Raw genomic sequence first — 21,819 nt, 5'->3', positions numbered from 1 at the left:
AACAATAATCTTCTAGCTTTTCCATTCACAAATCCCCTAATACTTTGAATTAATATTGTATCAGTATAATTTCCTTCTCTAAAGATACTTCATATTTTCAGCCATCGAAAGAGACTTCACTATTTTCGTCGGCCAAAAAACAGTGGGACTCTGGGTTTAGAATGAAATTGTTCAACAATTTGCTGATTACTCTCTACAACAAGAGTGGCTGTCTTTTTATACAATGGACGTGGTTCAGTATTCTTCTTTTCTTGTCACCACTTGATAATCTGAATGTTGATTGATTATATCAAATATCAATCAAATTTTCTTAGGACTTATCGAATCAAGTGACTCCCTTTTAGGTGTACTATTACCCCCTGTAGCCATAAATTCCCAAGCACAAAGACATGCAAGTAAAAAAAAATAGTAATTAAAATTTACGTTTCCACGAAACGTGTAGAAGTCGCCTCCCGTTTCCTGATCTGTCTTTTGAGGAACTTATTGTCAAATGAACTGCTCATTATTAATCGAGGCAGCGTAAAAACGTGAATATCAAATGTCAACGAAACCGTAAAAGTTTGAATTTTCGACCGCGGTGGCGGCCATTTTGAAAATGCCGGTCGATACGTAGCTCAAATTTCCAATTGAGCCGCAGATTCTTAATCGGGACGACTTAAAGAACCTAGATATCAATTTTCATCAAAATCGGACAAATTTGAATTTTAGACCACGTTGGCGGCCATTTTGAAAATGACAGACAATACGTAGCAAAAATTGCCGATTGAGCCGCAGATTATCAATCGGGACGTCTTAAAGAACCTAGATATCAATTCTCATCAAAATCGGACATCTTTCAATTTTCGCGCGCAGTGGCGGCCATTTTGAAAAGGCGTCCGACACGTAGTTCCAATTGCCAATTGAGCCGCAGATTATTAATCGGGACGACTCAAAGAACCTAGATATCAATTTTCATCAAAATCTTAGAAATTTGTATTTTCGGCCGTGTTGGCGGCCTTTTTGAAAATGGCGGCCGAGACGCACACGATTTTTTTCGTGATTTTGTTTGGACTATTGAGCTTAATGTGTACACCAAGTTTTTTAAAATTCTGATCAGCGGTTTTCGAAATATATGATGTTCCAATTTCCGGTGTAAAAAATGGGTACCTTTAGTCCGGCGGCCATTTTGAAAAAATGGCGGCAGCTGGAAATTTTTTGAGGTTCTGCATCCTTCGAAGAGTAGTTCTTACATCTTAATAGGTTTCATCTCAATCAGTCTAGCCACTTTTGAGAAATTTGAGAAAAAGGGCGGACAATTTCAACAATTTTCTATTCACCAGCATGTTTATTTGAATGACGTTTTAAAACATGGGGAAAATCTCAAACAGTATCTCAACCAGGGACTGTATATAACGTGATATAAAGTCCCTATATAAACTCAGTTTACCTTGCAAAATTGATAAAATGAACACAGCAAACATCAGGTCAGATTTTATTTGATTTAACTTAAAAACTTTATCATATCTAGGGAGTGCTATGTCTTGAACCCATATTTGTCGAAAGGTAATGATGGACCTTAAAATCAAATTAGTCCAGATAATTGTGATGATGGCTGAGGTATTTTTTTTTTAAATCTGACCTCTTATGTTGAAGGGAGGCGACCAAGCAAAACAAAATTAGCATCCCAAACGGCATAATTTTTTGGACTTATATCAAAAATGAATACAGCGGTTCCTCTATATCATATTTGATAGTTAAGGTCGGGCAATTTAGCCTCCTGTGGCGGAGCGCAAAGGTTCCTACTCCTATCGAATACCACAGCAGGGTTCTTTAACGTGCGAGGAACGTGGCATCTTTCCCAACACGGTGCACCACTATGGTTTGCGGTCAGGTTTTCCGTATTATAGCCTGACAACCCCAGCATGTAACACGCCAGGGGTACCCCATTCCACCACCTGGGGCACACATCCCAGTTGCTCTGTGAGCAGGCGCCTAGCCCCCGGCTAGGTTTCTGAGCACTATTTAGTCGCCTTTTACGACAAGCTTAGCGCTGCTGCAGGCCTATTCTTTTAACACCCGGACCTGCACGGGGCAAGTAAGCATATAGAGAGAGCACGCTGACAGGAGATAAAAAAAACCAAACAAAAACAAAGAAAACAAAAAAGCCACAAGAAATGCTGGCAATGTCACACCGTGATCCTACAAGAATGCAGTTCTTTGTCGTAGGCTGCAGAAGCCCTTACAACGTGGGTATAGCACAATCGTTGGAAAGGAATTTTATTCACTTTTTCTGAGTACTGTGGCTGGCTATTTTCCGAGCATTATGCAGTACAGTGATTCATGTCATCACACTCACTCAATTCGACATTGTGCTCCAGCGGAAGATTCTCGATAAGTAAATCCCACCAAATGCCAAGTTAATGAAAATACAATAGTACAATCTACGCATGCATGAATCATTTCATCATGGAAAGTTCTGTTACATTATTTGCAAGGCCGAGTGTGTCTTTTTGGTGTACATGAAATCAGTTTTGGGATGGAAAAATATTTTTCGGTTCCATACATTTTGTGGACCATATTCTAGCGACTGAGATAGTAATGTATATTTGTTTAAAGCGAGAAAAAATCGTCAAGATCTTAATCTCTATCGGAATCGTGCCTTTGGTTTATTGCATTTTCACAATTCGTTTCCGTTCTTGTTTGCTTAGAAAATGTCCATCTGATATAAATTCTTGGAAAAAGTTTGACAGATTATTTTCATGAATAATATTCACGATATGAGGAATAAAGCCAAAATGGCTGCTTTCTAGTAAGAATGTGAAAAGCCTGTACAGAAACACCTTCTTGGTTAGATAATGAGTATTTAAATTACAAATTTAACCAAAGAAGTACAATTACCTTTTTCAATTTCACATATAATGTTACGCAGTCCAACCATACTTTCACGTATACTATTATCCGAATTGGTATTTATAGGAAGTCGTCTCTGAGCGTGTTTCATAATAAACATTGTAGCTTATTCAATACATAAATGGGTATAATTATCGGATGAAAGGATGACTTGATATATAATTTTCTATATAAAGTTTGTCTTATCATTAGTTTTCGCAAACTGCATAACACATGACTTCTTGCCATTGAATGTAAACCGCCATTTACGCGCAATATCACTAAAAATATCGAGCATTTTTGTAGGCTACAAGGTGTTGTTGCCGCACATGTTACATCGCCAGCAAGGCTTGGGGCGCTACATTTTATAGTATTATCCAAGACCTTCATCTAGTCATTTCAGTAGATCATTATTAAAAACTAAGTACAAGAAACCAGAGAGTACGCCACCTTATCGGATACCTTGCATGGCTGGAAAATATTCAGACGCGCATTGATTGATAACAACAGCGTTTTGCGTATTACTATAGAACATATCTATGATCCGCCATAAATGACCACGAATACCCAATTATATGATTTAACCATAAGGGCATTTCGCCATACAATTCAATGGCTTTTCTGCTATCTAAGAAAGCTACACAAAACTCTACTATTAAGTTCTAAAGTATGATATATTGTCGCCCGAGGAGAAAATGAAGCGGTCAGACAACTAAGGACACGTTGAAATGCTTAATGGAGGGGTGACGGAAATGTTTTTCGGGTCTACGACATTAGATTTGTAAAAAGTTTTTCAAAGATTTTCATCAGACATGATAGTAACGATACCGGTCGGTAGTTACCGAGGCAGGATTTATCTGTTACTTCCTATAGGGAAAACGGTGGTATTTATTTTCCCATAGCCGACAATACTAACCTTTTCAAGTTTTTCAGTAATTTTTGATTAAAACTAGGACTCAAAAACCATTTCTGTTGTAGTACTATTATTCAGAGGTCGAAAAAATCACCATGGAAATAGAGGTTGACCATCTTTTTTTTTCAACCGCCATCAAAAGTTTGAAGGTACCGGTAGTTTTGCATTTTTTGGTTCCGCACTCATTTGTAGTACGCAGTATTTTTAAAATTTCATAAGCTATGCATTTTGAAGGATAAAAAAATAGACTTAATTTTTTTAAAAACTTTAATGCCTCAAGAATCTGAGAGTGAAAAATCATCATTACAAACTTTGTCAGTACACCAATCTGTCCTTTCAAAGTTCTGCTTCTTTTATCTGTCATCTGAATAGGTCTCAGTCTTGTATTCTTTGCCCCATAGGCTTCTATAGTAGACCTTAAATTTTCATGATTTAAAAAAAAATAAACAAGGAGTTTCAGTCTAACTTTTGACCATGTTTTTCCATTAAGGAAATGTCAAAAATGATTTTTAGGTCCATTTTAGAGAAAAAAAAAGGCACGAACTTTGGTACACCAGGGCAGGTCGAACTAAGAATAGACTTTTCTACTTTCACTTTTATTTTGAGTTAATAAAATAGACCCTTTTCTGAAGCATTATTTTTCATGAAAATACTGTTTTTCCTCAAAAACAAGTTTTTTGTGTCATAGCTTGATATTTACCCTGTACTTTTGTTGAAAATTGATAGCCATTTGCCAAGAAACAAAAACAGGAAAAGGCAAAAAGAAAGCGCACTATATTTTTAGCCTCCATGTTTTGACGATAAGGAATATTATGTTCAACTAATAAATTATGAGGAATATGCATCTCCTTCGATAAAGGTCACAAATACATAACTCAGTGTAAGAATAGTACACAAAATGTGTTATGTGTATATAAAAGCTTTAAACAATAATTATCGAAAAAAGTACAAATATAAATAAATAATAATAGAAAAATATGATTGTAACACATATGCAGAATGTATTGTAACGGTTTAGGCGCCTTTCAGTCCGAGTTGTATCGATTAAAAAAAAGGCCAAACCGAAACATTCATTTTGCATGAATCCCTTTGATTTGGTATTTGGTTGATTCAACACAAAGTCAGGATAGGTTCATAACCTTTATATGAATAAATAATCTTCTTTTCAATACTACAATAACATGACAAAATCAGTAGCCTATTCCTCTAAAACCCAATTTGGTCCTAGTATCCTATCAGTACCTGATGTTGATTTTTTAAACTAATTTAAGCCTACAGAAGGTTTTATACAACTCAGAGAAGGTTATCTGGTGAGTATTCATCTACTAGAAGTTTATTTGGAACTTTAAACCCAATTTTTCCCTACGCCCGGCTACGGTATATAATTTCAACCAAGTTGACGGCTAACAGGGGAAACCCCAAAGGAGGATGACTCATCCAAGCATATGGCTAATTTGCATATGTGAGTAGGTATCATTCCATGCCTATCTCAGATTTTCTCTGGTGGTTATCACTCATAGTGGTACTAAGTCAAGTTTGGTATGATTCTGTTTTTGGCTTCGGAAGTGACTGCTCAACCAGCTATTGAGATTCAGAATCTGCTTGAAGCCGAAAGTAGGCCTCTTTTCATATGCTGATGACATCACCACTGACCAATCAGAATACTTCTTACAAACACGTGCAATGGAATGGCGATCGCAAGTTTTCTCCAGAAAGGAAAATGCAATATTTGCTAATAAAAATAATACAAATCATACATATAATGATCTCAACATCTGGTAAGGATACTTTTCTAAGGAACCATAATCATAAATAGCGTCAACTAACCGTATCATTTCAACAGGACGTAAAATTAAGCGTTACGACCTGTAAATCTCGATGTAAACTGACCGAAATAGATCGATAAATATTACTAATCAAGTCAAAATTAAGGTAATATCACTTTCCATGACTAATATAACAATCGTAATCGAAATAAATGCACGAGGAGGTTACCAATTTGTAACACAATACACTATGTTTCTATACAGTACTAACCATTAAGAGAAAAAATAAAATGTCTTGCTAACATTTAATGCAAGCAGTCGCTGTAAACGGTATTCAGTTTTATTCGGCTGCATTGCGTATTACATATGTATAAGACAGTATTACATGTAAATCAAAATCACCAACACCAATAGAAGACCACCAACACCCATAGAAAATCACCAACACCCATAGAAGGTCTCCTCTCAGCAAGAATCAAATATAGCAACTTAGAGTCAAAATAAGTTACATGTCTACAATAAAGGTAAGAGAAAATGTCTCCTTGGACAGTTGTGAAACGGCAATCAGAGGACGAATTATATAATGACTATTTTAGCATTCAAGAACGAAGTTCGAAGTTCAGAGCAGGTAATCTATTCCATAAATCAATAACAGTTATGTGTGAGTTAAGGAACGAAAGTTATACAAAAACGTAACACAAAAAAAATAACTTCTAGAAGGTCACAGGAAAAAAAGTCGCAGGAAATTAAGTCACATTTTATACATAGGGGAGTTTTCAGTGAAAATATCAATTGCAAATTTAAAAATTTGTACTTCATCATACATTTTATATCAGTTAATACTGAAATTAACATAATTTTATATTATATTTGCATATTAATGTCTGATAAATTGAAAGTTTAATTTTAAAATAATAATAATACAAAAACAATTAAAAATATTTCCCGAAATATGAAAAAAAAGACTTTTTCAATTAGTAAGGAAGTTTCTTTCTTATTTTTTGTACTTATTTGTTTATACAACTGATTGATAATTGGAGTGAAAAGTGGGCTAACCAGGATGGAATCAGGGAAATAATTGGAAGATTGTCACACAACGACAAGACACCGTATTACTCACTTGTATTATTTTTAAGTCGCTAATATTGTTGTCAACTTCTTACACCCGTTATTTCCGTACTCTACTTGACATAATTATATATTATTACACTACCTTATGCTGCTGATTGGTGCCGTAAAACCGTCAATTCTAGCTTCATACGAGATCAAACTGTACCTTTTAAATGCCATGCACATGTTTGCTTGTATGAGAAGGGGACGTTAACATTAAATTTCATGAAAAGATGACATGATCGGTTAGCATAAGAATATATACGATACGAAAACTTTATTTAGATTCGGCACACACACACACACACACACACACATATAATATATATATACGTCTAAGAATGTGACGACTCTATTCGCTACACTGCTCCATCGGATCAAATTGATACAGGGAAGAACACGTTAACTTATAAAAGGGTCTGAAAATTCCCAACGATGTTAGAACTGTCAAATTTGCGATGCAAATTTTTGGTCTATCCCTCCGCTGGACTCGAACTCGTACCGCTGTGACATCTATGGCAACACCGCCTGCACAAAGTCCAGCGCCCTACACCAGTCGGCCAGCTAGGCTATATAAAAATATAGCTTTCGCTGGCCGGGTCCTTCCTCCTCGTAGGAGTAATATAGGGCTGTAACTTAGTACACGATGTATGGTAGTACGGGTCACCATTAACACCTAGATGAACTGTCCCGTACTGCCACACATCGTGTTACTATTTGTATTACATACACAAGATATGCAAAGCATAGAGACTACACATACAAATACATCAATCAAAAGCAAAAAGAAAAGCAAATTATACATGTAATTACGAATACATACAAACATTCGCTACACAAAACATTAAGCTGATTGGCAATAACACAAATAACACATTAACTAGCGCATTTTACAAGGCATACATTGACATCATAAAGCACATTTTTGTGCACACACATAAAAGACAGGCATAATAAGTCGGGGTAAAATGTCAAAATTCATGCACAACTACAGCGTAGCACTAGTGAGCTAAAAAACAGAAACGGCAATAGAAGCTACTATTCGAATGTAGAAAAAGGACATTCCGAGCTATCCAGGATCGAACTAAGCTCTCCAAAATGTGCTCCTTTACTTGCTGACCTATTTTTTCACTCTTATGAGGCTGACTTTATAGCTGATTTGATCAGAAAGAAAGAATATCGTTTGGCTACATCCTTCAATCTCAGTTTCCGCTATATAGATGACGTATTATCTTTAAACAATCCTAATTTCGGTGATTTGATACATCGCATCTACCCAAAAGACTTGAGATAAAGGATACTACAGACACTGTGAAGTCAGCCTCATATCTTGACCTACACTTAGAAATCGATGGTAAAGGAAAACTATTGACCAAACTTTACGACAAACGCGATGACTTTTCATTCAGAATTGTCAACTTTCCTTTCATCTGTGGCAACATCCTTTCAACACCTGCGTATGAAGTGTTCACATCACAACTCATACGTTATGCCAGAGCTTGCCGAAACTACGCAGACTTTTTGTATCGAGCTAGAACTCTAACAAATAGGCTTCTGGAACAGGGTTATGTTGCTACAAGATTGAAGTCATCACTACAGAAGTTTTATGGTCGTGATCATGAAGTCGTGGATCTTTTTTCTTTTGATTACCGCTATAACATTGGTTCCCTTCATTACTCTTTAGATAAATTAGATAAAAGCGTACAGTGTATCAGATGCAGCTGTTAACCTTCTTTGGGAGTATCTGACAAATGGAAAGCATTGTGTCTTATCAGGATCCTCATTTAGTAAGTGGGAGAAAATTTATAAAGGAGCGCCACAAGGGCCAATTGTAGGCCATGTATTATTCATTTTTTTCTAAATTCTGATCAAGTGTATAAAATCTTATAGTTATTTCATTTGTTAGTTAAGAATATATCAAAAGTGTGATGACCGAAGTCATAAATAAAATTGGCTGTAGTTCACAAGTGTCGGTATATATATGACAGTCACACTAAATTCTATATACATAAATTTATATAATATAAATAAAGAGGGGTGGAAAAATCTGGGGACCGATCGACTTGGGACGGATCGATGCTACCGGTAACACCGAATTTCATGTAAAAAGGAATTTTTATTATTTTACTCATACTTTTTTATATCGTATCCGACGGATGAAACTCCATAATATCGTCTGATGTTCTTAACTCTAAACGCTGGATCCAGCCCTCTCAGAAAACGCTTGCCGTTGGGTTTTAAAAAATGAAAAAAGTCTGAAATACGGCGTGGACATCCCGCGAGAATTTTTTATAGCAGGATATCCATTGCCCACTGATCTTCCAAATGTCTCTCTACAGAAGAGCCCGTGAGTGTATACTATCACCTTCTATTACCAAAATTAAATACAAATACAGTTTTTTTATTGTTTTTTTATTTTTTCATTAGCTCCAACTCAGATACACAAAAAAGTGGTTTAGGTTTAGGTTCATATAGGATACAGACAGTACGATATTATCTATATGTTTATATACTATATATTGAACCAGGCACAGACACAGGTATTTAGAGTGGGGATTTTTTTTTGTTAAAAGAAAAAAAATACGAAATCGATTTGTATTTCTTTCTTTTTAACGAAAAAAAACCCAAAAAACAAAAACAAAAACAAACAAAACAAAAACAGACAAACCGAAACAAAACAAAAACAAACCAAACCAAACCAAAACAAACAAACAAACAAACAAACAAACAAACAAACAAAAACAAAAATAAAAACATAAACAAAAAAAACAAAAAAACAAAAAATAACCACGTCATGTACCTGTGAAACCTGGAAGCTTAAATTTCGAAATTTGTTTTATTCAAATATCCAGGCACTTCTAAAACTAGGAGGTGTAGCAAGGTGACGTTTCATAGGTAGCTTTGATTAACTTGTGAGAGTTGCAGCTATCTTCTTTATTTATAAAACAATTCTTTGAACGATCTTTCGAACAGATACTCCAGAGCATTCTATAAATCAATTTTTTTATTCGAAGATATTTACGATTGGAAACAAAGAATTTCCTATCCCAACAAATAGACTTGGTAGTTCTGAATGGTTTATTGCTTTGTAAATTCTGTCTATAATACAGTTTGCTTCTCCCTTAAACTCCTTGAATGTAAAATGAAGCTATGATTTGAATTATTTTGGTATTTCATACAATCATTTACATTAAAGTTAAATTTCCAGTTAGACATCATTTTCTTTGTTTTGATTTGTCATGCTTTCAAACACAAAGAAATATTCATCATAAATACTGTATGTAAAAACTGACCTACCTGCAGTTTTACTTGATGTCTTGCTGATTTTTAACTTTTGTTTTTGTTTACTTCCTAGTTGTTTTTGATATACATTAGTATACCAGTAACAATGCCTAAAATAGTAACAGCAATTGTGATAGGAGCTGGTATCAGAGGGAATTGTTATGCAGCATACACCTTTGCCGAAAGACATCCTATGAAGGTATGTTTGTGTATATTTGTAATTTATTGTGATTAAAAAAAAAAAAAAAAAAAAAATAATAATAATAATAAAATAAAGAAGAAAATACCCCCCAAAAAACAACAACAAAAACAAAAAACAAAACAAAACAAACAAAACAAACAAAACAGTTTTAATTTGTCGAATATGTAATCGATTATAAAATGTTTTTTATACGCCACCCATTGGAGGAAGCATAATTTTGTCATGGTGTCCGTTCCTCCACAAGTTTTTCTGTTAAAATATCTGCAAATTCTTACCAGAGCTACTTGATATTTTAACAGGACCGTTATGTAGGTATGCCACATCATGGGATTTTTATTAGAATGAAGCCACTTTAATTTCATGTTCGATGACTATTTATAATTTGACCTTAAAGTCACTGGCCTTGGCTGGGGAGTTGGTAGTATTCTTTTGTGAGCTTTGCTTATATTTTATTTGGTTTATTTCATACTGGTTTATTTTAAATAATGGTTTGTAAACCAATGTAGGCTTCATATTAACATATATTTCTGAAGATTTGTGTTGTAGATACAGGCTTGTTTAGTTAAAAAAAATGTATTAGGTGTATTTATGCATGTAGACCATAGAACGACAGAGGTCAAGAAAAAAAAAAACTAGCCATACCTGTTAGAATTTTTATAACATTATGATATTGTCATTTTTTTCAGATTATAGCCGTCGCTGAACCAAGGAATGACTACAGAAATAAATTTGTTGAAAAATTCAAAATTTCAAAGGATAATATTTTCAAAGGTTTTTTTAGAATTTTATTTGATTTTTAAAACGACGAAATAATGAACTTTAAGTCAACTGCATGTATCCTAGCTAATGTTTCGGTATTTGAAAAATAATCAACAAAATATCCATGAAACATAAATATTGCATTTATACTTTAATAACCATTACATTTGTCAATGTTTTGTTGCTTCTTAAACTTTTTCTGCTTATTATTTGTACAATATCACCTATCAAGATAATTATTGTTGTATTTTTTTAGACTGGAGAGATGTTGTTAAAATGGACAAGTTTGCTGACTGTGTTTTCATTTGTACACAAGACAGACTTCATGTGGTAATATAACATTGTTATCACTCTCATAAATAATCATTGATAGTGTAGTCTGTAGTTAATTCTACTAGTTGGTACATATAAAATAAACATGAGACATTACTTAGTGTAAATCTATCTTATTATTTTCAAGGAAACCTTTCCTACATGCTGAACATTGCATTAATATTAAAATCGAATAAATGGTTTCACTCACTTTTTGTTATCTCCCATGACAGGACAGGGAACTTAGAAATGCTAGGTGTCTGTGTGTCTATTAATATGTCACACCCTATAAATGTTATCATGCCTTCATTTCTCCATTAGTATGCCTCTGTTAGTTGGCTTAATTTCTTTGGATTATTGTAGGAGCCGGCTGTAGCTTTTGCCAAGTTGAAATACCAGATTTTGTTGGAAAAACCAATGGCTGTAAGTCAAGTTAATCAAATCTTAATATAATTTAATATCTTTATTTGATGAGGAGTGCATAATGTAAACCAAAGTTCCTGTGTTGATGGAAGTTTGAAAAATATTTAAAAAAGTGCTGTTTTTATGTTATACTTACACTCATTGAGTGGGTGATGTATGTCCATCTGCCATTGTCTGTTTGTCAAAATGTCATCCCTGATTCCCAAATGAATGGATTGATATCAAATTTGGTATTTGGCATTATATAAACAAGGCATAACGTATATTGTAGGAAATTTTGGTTGCTGTCTGATATCAACTTCCTGCACTAGTGGGGGTATATCTAGCATTACACAGCATGCAATATGTTTGTTTTAGCATGCTTATTACAAAGAGAAAGAAAATAAAAACTAGGCCCTGTTAAGTTCTATACTGCTAATTTTTTACATTTTTAGAAAAAGTGAAATTAAAAGTTACAACTTTAAGTATATACAGTAATTGGTGTTAATTGAAGGGTTCGTTGTAAAATACTGTTACAGCAAACTGAAGGGGAGTGTAGAGCAATAGTAGAAACATGTAAATCAGAGGGTGTTATTTTACAAGTCTGCCATGTGTTGAGGTACAGTTCATGGGCTACAAAGATTAAAGAAGTTATAGATAGTGGTAGAATTGGAGATGTTGTTCATATACAGCATCTAGAACCTGTAAGTCTTATGATACATTTTACTGATATACCTAAAACAAGGAGAAGGAAATACCCAAAACAAGGAGAAATAAGTACATTGTAGTGAAAACAAGTAGAATTCACATAATAAATGTGATATTTGTTATATACAGCACATTAAACCTGTAATGCTTACAGTATATGTTAAATATATACTTCAAAAAGGAGAATGAAATACCCAAAAACAAGGAGAAAAACATACATCGTTCTCAAAACAAGGACAATTCACATCTTTACTTGATAGAAATTAACACCATGTAAGTTCATAAACTAAAAGTTTGCATGATTTATGTGTGAAATATTGAATTTTTATTGACATCAATACAATGTATGTATGGACTTTAATCACATCTAATGTGATCCCAATATTTAAGTTGAATATAAAGTTAATGCATCCAAAGCAATAATTGTGACTCTAAGATACAATATCTTTTTTTATTTGTTCTTTAAAAGGAGGAGGGCTCATAATGGCCTAAAATGAAACTGAAAATTAATCTGCAAATGTTTGAAAGTGTTCATTGTGAGAGTTTTTACTCAAAATCAACCATTTCTTATCTAAAAATTTATAATTCAAAAACTGCTGCAGAGTTATCCAGTTGGCAAGTTCTGTCAAATTTTGCTATCATGAAAATTTATACAGCGAGATAATCTTTACTGCTTCATTTAAAGATGCAGATTTAGTGAATATATAGTGATAGTAATCAAAGATTTTCCATTTAATATTTTAGGTAGGGTACTTGCGTTTTTCACATTCCTATGTCAGGGGAAACTGGCACAAGGAATCGGATAGCTCTACCTCACTTCTTACAAAGTGCTGTCATGATATTTTGATCTTATTAACTACTGGATGGGACCACAAAATAGATGTGAAAAGATTTCCTCATTTGGACATTTAAGCCACTTCAAAAAAGAGTTTAAGGTTGGTAATCTATTCTAAGACATTTCAGGTTGGTTACTGGCAATTTGTACATTCATTTGTGAGAGGAAACTGGAGGAGTGAAGAGGAGAGTTCTAATTTCTTATTGGCTAAGTGTTGTCATGACCTTGACCTTATAAATTACTGGATGGGTGATAACCATTGTGAGAAAGTTTTATGTTTTGGTCAAATTATTTTACTTTCAGAAACAAGGTCAGTTGGCCAATTTACGTGAATACTTTAGGTGACCAGCTGGTACTATTCCCTTTCATTTTTAGTTATTCCTGGCTAATTAACCAGTGCGTCAACTTGATTTTTTATCGAGAGTATCATTCCATTGCATTAAGTTAAGATCACATATTTGCGCTTTGCGCATGCCGTAAGTAGCAATCGAGTTTTAGTTACTCATTCTATTTTTGATTTTGTATATGTACAACAGTTTTCAATATAATGCAGAGGTGTTTACCATTACGAATTTGCTGTAATTTCTTCAAAATTCGAATTACGCTCTACAGATTGTGACACAAGGTTCAATACTTTTCTTCCTAAATTATAACAAAGAGTGCTTTTGGTTTTAAAGTAGCATAAACATGTCTGAGAATGACAAGTATCAGACAAAGTGGAAATAAAAGAAGTGAAAGATTGTATTTACTTGATAGAAGAAACAACCCTTTCCACTTTGGTTATGGTTTATTTAATTACCAATTTCCTAAAAGGGGCAAGAAATAAGTTTGTTTCAAATAGTATAGATAGCTTATTTCTTAACTACATTCAATGCGATTTCATATAAGATTTTTTTTTATATGCTGACAATTATTATATATTGAGATTTTTCCATTGAGGGTCCTTTTTTCAAAATCAAACTTAGGTTTTAATTAAAATTGTACTAAGGGCTTCGCAGAATTGTTTAATTCTATAAAATGTTTTATGTGCTGAATCTGACAGTGCTTCATGTGATGAATCTGACAATGCTTTGTGTGATGAATCTTACAGTGATTTATGTGATGAATCTTGCCTTGTATTATAATTTTGGTTTTGGTCCTATATTCTATTTGTCTAGATTATAGTGTGTCAAACATTTACAGTTCAAATTAGAGCTCATTTGTGTCCATACATTTAAAAACAATGATAATAATATTCAAAGTAGGTCATACGTAGTATTTTTTGTCTATCGCTTATCCTACTTATTATACATGACCACACAAAGTGGCGAGGTATTGTGTGATACCCTTCGTGCGTGTTCGTTTGTTTGTTTATCCTCAACAGTTTATAGATGATAACTTTAGAAGATATTGCAGGAGTTTCTTAAAACTTTGTATAGCTATTAAGTATTAATGCAGATAATGGGATTATTTACACAAAAGTTATGGCAATTTTAAGTTGTTTTACCCAATGTAGCAGGGTATCATTAATGTCCTATTAAATCCCCTATTTTATTTTTAGAGATAATGTTTGATGAAAATACTTAGGAATTTTAATTTGAAAACACCAAACTTGATTTTGAGATAATCGACCTTTAATGTTTGTGATTTTTGCAAGATTTTATTCAAATAATATACAAAATTTTTACATTACGGCAATTCATTAAAAACTGTTCTGTAAATAGATATATAAAATTTTATTTATTGTTTTAATTTTTACTGTTAAGGCAGCAGCCATTTGATTTTCTATGGATTAAAAAAAAAATCAGTTTCCAATTTTATTTTGAAACAAAAATTCTTCTGCAGTGCGAAAATAAAATTTTTAGTTTTACTCTCCGTTTTTACTACCTTATTTACTTATACTCATTATTATCCTAGTAATCATTGTTTTATCACTTTAATACTGTATATAACCGTACAGCCAGAAGGTGCAGCCAAGAGATGTATGGATTGTCCGGCCTCTATAGAGAGAGTTTGTCCTTACTCAGCAAAGAAACTTTACCTAGAACTTGTCAAAATGGTATATGGCTTTTTGTGGTATACTGATTCTTAGATGACACCTGTCCTGTTGTCTGATTAAGGTCATGTCCCTTGAAGTAGAAAAAAATCTACAAAAACGTAGTTCTTAATAAATCAATCTGAAAGTATTTGCATTTTCGTACATCATTTAAAACACTTTCTTAATTAAATTTCATGTTTTATACCCCTTCATGTTATTGATATGTAACGTTAGTCAAATGTATCATTTGCTTCTTAGAAGACACCATTCCTGCTGCTTGATGAAGTTCATGTCCGATAAAGAGGAAGAAAACCTACAAAAATATAGTTCTTTATAAATCAACTTGAAAGTACATGGTAGCGTTACTCTAACCTATTGATAACTTTCTAAATTTATTTCTTTCATTTGGCTTTTATTTTACAGACTGTGATAAGGAAACTATTATTTCATTAGCTTATACACATTTTAGGGTCATAGAGACTGGCCACTGTCAGTTTTGACACCAACTCCTGATATAGAAAATATAACAGGTGCTCTGAACAATGGACCTTATGGCAAATGTGTATATGACTGTGACAATGATGTCATGTCAAATCAGGTGGTAAACATGCAGTTTAAAAATGGGGCTACTGCCACAATAACTATGGTTGCATTTACAGAGGATAGTTGGGATAGGAAAGTCAAACTATTTGGAACAAAGGTAAACATTTGTAGTACTCATCTAAGAGTTATTTCCCTCATTAATATTCATTTATTTGTTGAACAGTATCTAAAGTAAGACTTCTTAAAACAAATTGGTTTGCATTTTTTCTCTCTTTTCTTTCTAAAAATAAGCATTTTAAAGGCAAGTTCAAAATTTCTTAAAAGAAGATACCTTTGAATAAAAAGAAAGGAGAATTTTTAATCAGGTTATGCATAGGTCAATTCGTGAGTATATAATGAAAAAATTCCTTCCAGCAGATTTCCAGCTCAAACACCTATCTAATTGGTGTCTTTATTTTTCTTAACAGTTATAACACTGGTATGTTTTTCAGGGTGAATTGATATGTAATGGTGCAGACCAGTCTATAATTGTATATGACTTTACAAGGAGAGATCATGGTAAGTTTGTATTATTAGTTATATATAGCAGTTAACATTAATTATGTTTCAGTCTATACATGTCATACATGTATTAACATGTTACTGCATGTCCAAACAAATTTCTGAGTATTTAGTGTCAAATAATAACTTTTTGGCTTTAACTGTATTTTTAAGTCGCTACAATTGTTAGCGACTTTTTGCACTCGTAATTTCAGTACTTTACATTCGCATATGATTTACATAATTATATATCACTACTCCATAATAAGTTGCTGATCGGTGCCATGTTTACCGTCATAGCTTCATAGTTCTAGCTTAATACGACATCAAAATGTACCTCTGAGATATCATACACATGTGTTCTATGTGTGTTTTTTGTTTGTATGAGAACAGAAAGTTTACATTTAAAGATGAAAGATCGTTTGGCATTGAATATTATCCAGATATACATATATATATTTATAGAAGAGTAATCAAGGGAAAAAAGGTTATACTGGTAATCGCTGGCTGGGCCATTCCTCCTCGTAAACATACACTTTAAACCTGAGACTACAAATTGCCCTTACTATTATGTTATGTTGTGCTTGGATTAAGCTTTGTTTTGTTTAATACCATACTTTATATTTATTCTATATTTCAGATAAGCTTAGTATTGGAACCAAAAAGGGGTTGTTAGGTCATGAAGCGGCAAATTTCTACTGTGTTGAAAATTTTGTCGATGCCATTATAGTGAGTAATATTTGAACAGAGTTGCTTATGTTTGCCTTGAAAGGAATATCATAATGTTTATGAAGAAATGAGTAAACTGACCCCTGAATTAGTTTTAGTATCATATCAAGGATGTATTGCTTAAATCGTTAATGAAGCACATACATACATTATCAGTTAAAGAACTCTTGTGCTTTATACCCCAACTTAACACGTTTATGGTAGATTGGAATCAACATGTCTCTTTGTCACTCAGTTAATTCATTATTTTGTTATTTTGTTTTTTGTCCATCATTCCGGTCTAAATTTTCTCCGCTGCCACTTAGCAAGTGGGCATAAAATTTGGTACGTAGTTTTATGATTGTAAACAATTTTGGTTGCCGTCCAATATAAACTTCCTGTTCAGCACAAATTACTTTTTGCAGAACTCTTTTATTCTGTGTTAGAAACTTATATTGTGTTTAACATTTTATCTCAAACTTTGCTCTATCAGTCTTGAATGTTGTGTCCACAATTTTATGAACTGTTCAGGGTTCAATTACTGCGGTTGTATCAAGCTGCACACATTCAAATTATTTTGTTACACTTTAAAACACATATCTTGTTTTAAACCTCTGAAATTTGATATATTTGAATCCAAGAAAATTGATAAATGGAAAAAGGATGTGTAACTGTTTCATATTAACATTGTATGATCATTAAATAGTAATTCGGTAAATATTGAAGAAGAAATATTTTACTTTATGATTCTTAATGATGTACTTGTTGACGATTTAAAATGATATTGTCACAATTTATACTCCAATCCAAAATGAGTGGGCGTATATTGGAATCGCGTTGTCCATCAGTTCATTGTTCTGTCTGACTTTTGTTGCAATTAACTCAACTCCAATTAACTGATAATTAAAAATTTGGTATGTGACTTGAATAAAACAGAAAAAAAATTGTAACAAAAATCTTGGCTCCTACTTGACTGATTCATATTTTAATGTAGTTTGAAGCTTTGAGGCATAAGTTGACAGTGACTTTGGTTGCTGCCCCATCTCAATTTTAAAAAGAGTTGGGTATACCTAACATGACTTCATCTTTATTATGACCTATTTTTAATTTAAATAGAGCAATGATCCATTGAAAGTTCGTACAGGACCAGATGAAACATTTTATAGTCATATGTTAGTTTTTGCTGCAGAAAAGGCCAGAAAGGAGAAGTGTGTCGTTACAATGGCTCCAGATGGAACTTTTTCATAATATAAGCAGTTACTGTATATCTTGTAAAGATATATATATATATAACGTCTCAGAATGTGACGACTCTATTTGCTACACTGCTCCATCGGACCAAATTGATACAGGGAAGATATATAAACGTATAGAAAGGTCTGAAAAATTCCTACGAGGAGGAATGACCCGGCCAGCGAAAGCTATATTTTAATATAGCCTAGCTGGCCGAGTGGTCTAGGGCGCTGGACTTTGTGTAGGCGGTGTTGCCATAGATTTCACAGCAGTACGAGTTCGAGTCCCGCGGAGGGAACGACCAAAAATTTGCATCTCAAATTTGACAGTTCTAACATCGTTGGGAATTTTTCAGACCTTTCTATATATATATATATATATATATATATATATATATATATATGCAGGGAATCTTTATTTTAGTAGAAATCTAAATTAAATCTGTGATAATTGTTTTTTTTAATCGGTCGGTAAATGTTAAGGTAAAAGTGATTCGTTTGTATAATTTTATTTCACTGTTGTTAAATGTTGATTTATTAATTGAATTGTTATTTCTCCATTCAATTCATCATGATTTTTTTCTGTGTAGTTATTGCTAAATGGAACATCTTTGTTCAGTTAGGGTGGTAAAGGCTTATTTTCATATTGTGTTTCAATTTATAATTAGATCCGTATTTCCATGTTGTTTTTTTTTATATAAATGAAGTTGATCCCAAATCATATTCAAAACTATAGTTTAAGGCTAAAATTGTTCTCCTGGATTATCTCCAAGTACACTTAGGATCACATCTACAAGAAATAAGTACATGTCATCATTTTAACCAGAAGATTTCATTGCAGATGAGATAAACAATAGGAAATGACACATGATACTTTAATGATTTTTTTTCAATGTAGCTTGATTGCTTATTGCAAAATGATTGTTCAAGTAACTTGATTGCTTATTGCAACATGAGTTTTCAAAATGACTTGATTATTTAATGAAAATGTATTCCTTAGACTCAAACATTTATTATTGATTCAGAAATCTAGATGAAAATTGTAAAATTAAGGGCAGTATGCATTTTTATGCAATAAATCTTGAACTGATAATGCTTATTATCGAAAACAAAACTGATAAATCGTATTCAAATTTGTTTCAGTATAAGAAATTTTTTATACTAATTTGCCAAAATGTGTACTATTTTGTGGAAATATGCAACAAATTTGCGAAAATGTGGTAAAATTGTTACAAAATTAAGCGTAATACACAACACTAAAAGAATGAAATTCCATTAATTGTATCATTTAGAATTTTTAATATTTGTAATTAGTTTATAGCATTTAATAACATTTAGTTCAAATATATCTCATTTTCAAATTCAATGAATTTTTCATTTGAACATTAACTATTAGAATCTTTGTTTTATGTTCTTTGTTATGTGGGTCTGTTTTCCATGTCTGGTCTTTGTCCCTGGTTTTTACTTCCGCTAGAATCTTGATTCCCTTGAATACTCTTTTACCTATTTTTTTTTCACATAAACTATGAACAGTTACAGAGGAAATAGACAAAAATTGATTATGTAACATAATTTGCATGTGAAAACAGTGTAGATGTACTGATATTAACAATTTTAATAATTAACACAATGTGAATAATATCAACTCTCCTACCTTAGATTCAAGTTGCTTTTGAAAATGTAGTTATAAGTATATTTTTGGTTAATTAAATTGTTTTGAATTTATTTTTTAAATTAAAAAATTAAATTCATTTGTACTAAATAGTGCTTAGATAAGATAAAAAATAGTTGTCATTCTGTTACATATTATTAACAATGTTGTTACATGTACACAGTGACAGCAAATAGCGCATATACATACATATATTATGACACCTATAAATTTGGAACAGACTATTCAACTTCATTATCAGTGAGCCTTTTACCTTTCTTGTCTATCTATCTATCTATCTATCTAAAGTGCTCAAGGAATTTAGATGATTTTTTAAAAGTTTGGGCATCATTTATAGTTTAGCATGAAGGATTATAATTATTGTTGGATGACTCCAAAGGGAGATATCCTAACTTGCGAGTTCAATAAGTTAAAACCTTGCAAGCAAAGGTCCCCATAAACTGATTCCACCTAATAAAGAGGGTGGGGATTTTATAAAGGAAGAAAATGGGCCAAATATACAACTTTTTTTACTGTATTAAATATTTATGTACATTTTGGATTCCTGCTGGCCAAACTTATTTGCCTTACAATTTGTATCTCTTATTTTACAACTTATATTGATAAAAAATACGATTATGATGATTTTTTAAGGTTGGCATGATATGTAGATTAGCATGAAGGAAAATAGTTGCTGTCAGATGACTTGACTGAAATAGAGATAAACCAACTTTAAGAATTAATATCTCACTCAATTTCACAGTATTTCTGATTTGATATGTTTTTAAACTTAAAAATGGCATGTGAAGAACATAATGATATTTTATGGAAGATTTTAAAATGCAATAGAAATAAAATATTTAAGTTTTATTTTATTTTTTTTTCAAAAGTTGAAACATATGTTTTTATCTTGTTTTTTTATCTATACAATCTATAAAAAAATACGAATAAGTTTGTCTAAAATGCGCGTACATACTTATTACAGTATTTGGTCAATTTTTATCCTTTATAAAAGCCCCATCTTCTTTATTATTTGGAATCGCAGGGTAAATTTTGTTTATCGCAAACATAAATTGTAGGCTGCAGTTCATACTTCTTTGCAATATATAATACTGTCATTAACAGAATACTGGACTATTGATATAGATTTGTAATGATTTTGCATATAATTCGTTTATGCACCACAATCTTGTACCGGTTAGTTCATAATTACTGGTAATTAATGATACATGTATAATACATATCTAATGCTTAATACTATATTGTTTATTGTTTGTTATGTCTATCAGGAAGTTTTGTCCTTGCATTTTGCCAAGAACGCATTGAATGAAGGCTAGCTGTTTATTAACAAACTCATGTTAATTATTTTAACATACTTAGATGGTCATAATAATGTCACTTTGGTAGTACTGGTCTAGAAATGTCATATTTTGAAGATGAACTGTATGGCGGCTTTGATTAACAGTATCAGATTTTTATTCCTTTACCATCATAATTCTTCGGTGAAATTAACTGAGGTTTGTTTACCTATTAGACAAAACAAAATGATATGAAAAATTCTATTAAGCTAGATCCTTGAACATGTGACATATAACTTTCGCAGCCGTCGTAAGTAATAAGAAAGGTAAGTTACATAAATTCTGCGTAATGTTTAATTAAGATGAACTTGTACCAAGCCAAAATGATATTCCATCATTAACTGAACAGTATGATAAACGAGCAATCATGAATTAGTGGACCCAGTGAAAAAAGACACTGCTTATTAAAATTCTGGTCCACCTGCCAAAGTCTATGTTGAAATAAACCTGTTGTCTCTGAAAAAAAGGTTTAAGTTGTACCTAGACATGTAAATCCATAAATAAAAGTAAGCATAAAAAGGGAGGTACAGTACTAGTCAGCACTTGCCCAAATTACTTGCAGCACTGTATAAACTCCGAGATCTGCCACGGTTTCTTTGTTCACCTTTTGACA

General features: G+C 32.5%; 1 pseudogene across 1 annotated transcript; it reads left to right on the top strand.

The window, feature by feature from the left end:
- Nucleotides 1–1,446: 1,446 nt before the first annotated feature.
- LOC148629136 (uncharacterized) lies at nt 1,447–21,084 on the top strand (annotated as a pseudogene). Its single transcript, XR_015915083.1, has 12 exons — nt 1,447–1,463; nt 10,013–10,138; nt 10,828–10,912; nt 11,157–11,230; nt 11,576–11,635; nt 12,154–12,318; nt 13,067–13,257; nt 15,097–15,195; nt 15,644–15,874; nt 16,209–16,275; nt 16,898–16,986; nt 18,082–21,084. The product of XR_015915083.1 is annotated as an uncharacterized LOC148629136 (transcript).
- Nucleotides 21,085–21,819: the final 735 nt, after the last annotated feature.

The sequence above is a fragment of the Perna viridis genome, chromosome 1 (assembly GCF_037379345.1).
Source record: "Perna viridis isolate PV_CMFRI_1.1 ecotype Kerala chromosome 1, ASM3737934v1, whole genome shotgun sequence".
Classification (NCBI taxonomy): domain Eukaryota; kingdom Metazoa; phylum Mollusca; class Bivalvia; order Mytilida; family Mytilidae; genus Perna; species Perna viridis.
This window is presented reverse-complemented; position numbering and strand designations above follow the sequence as displayed.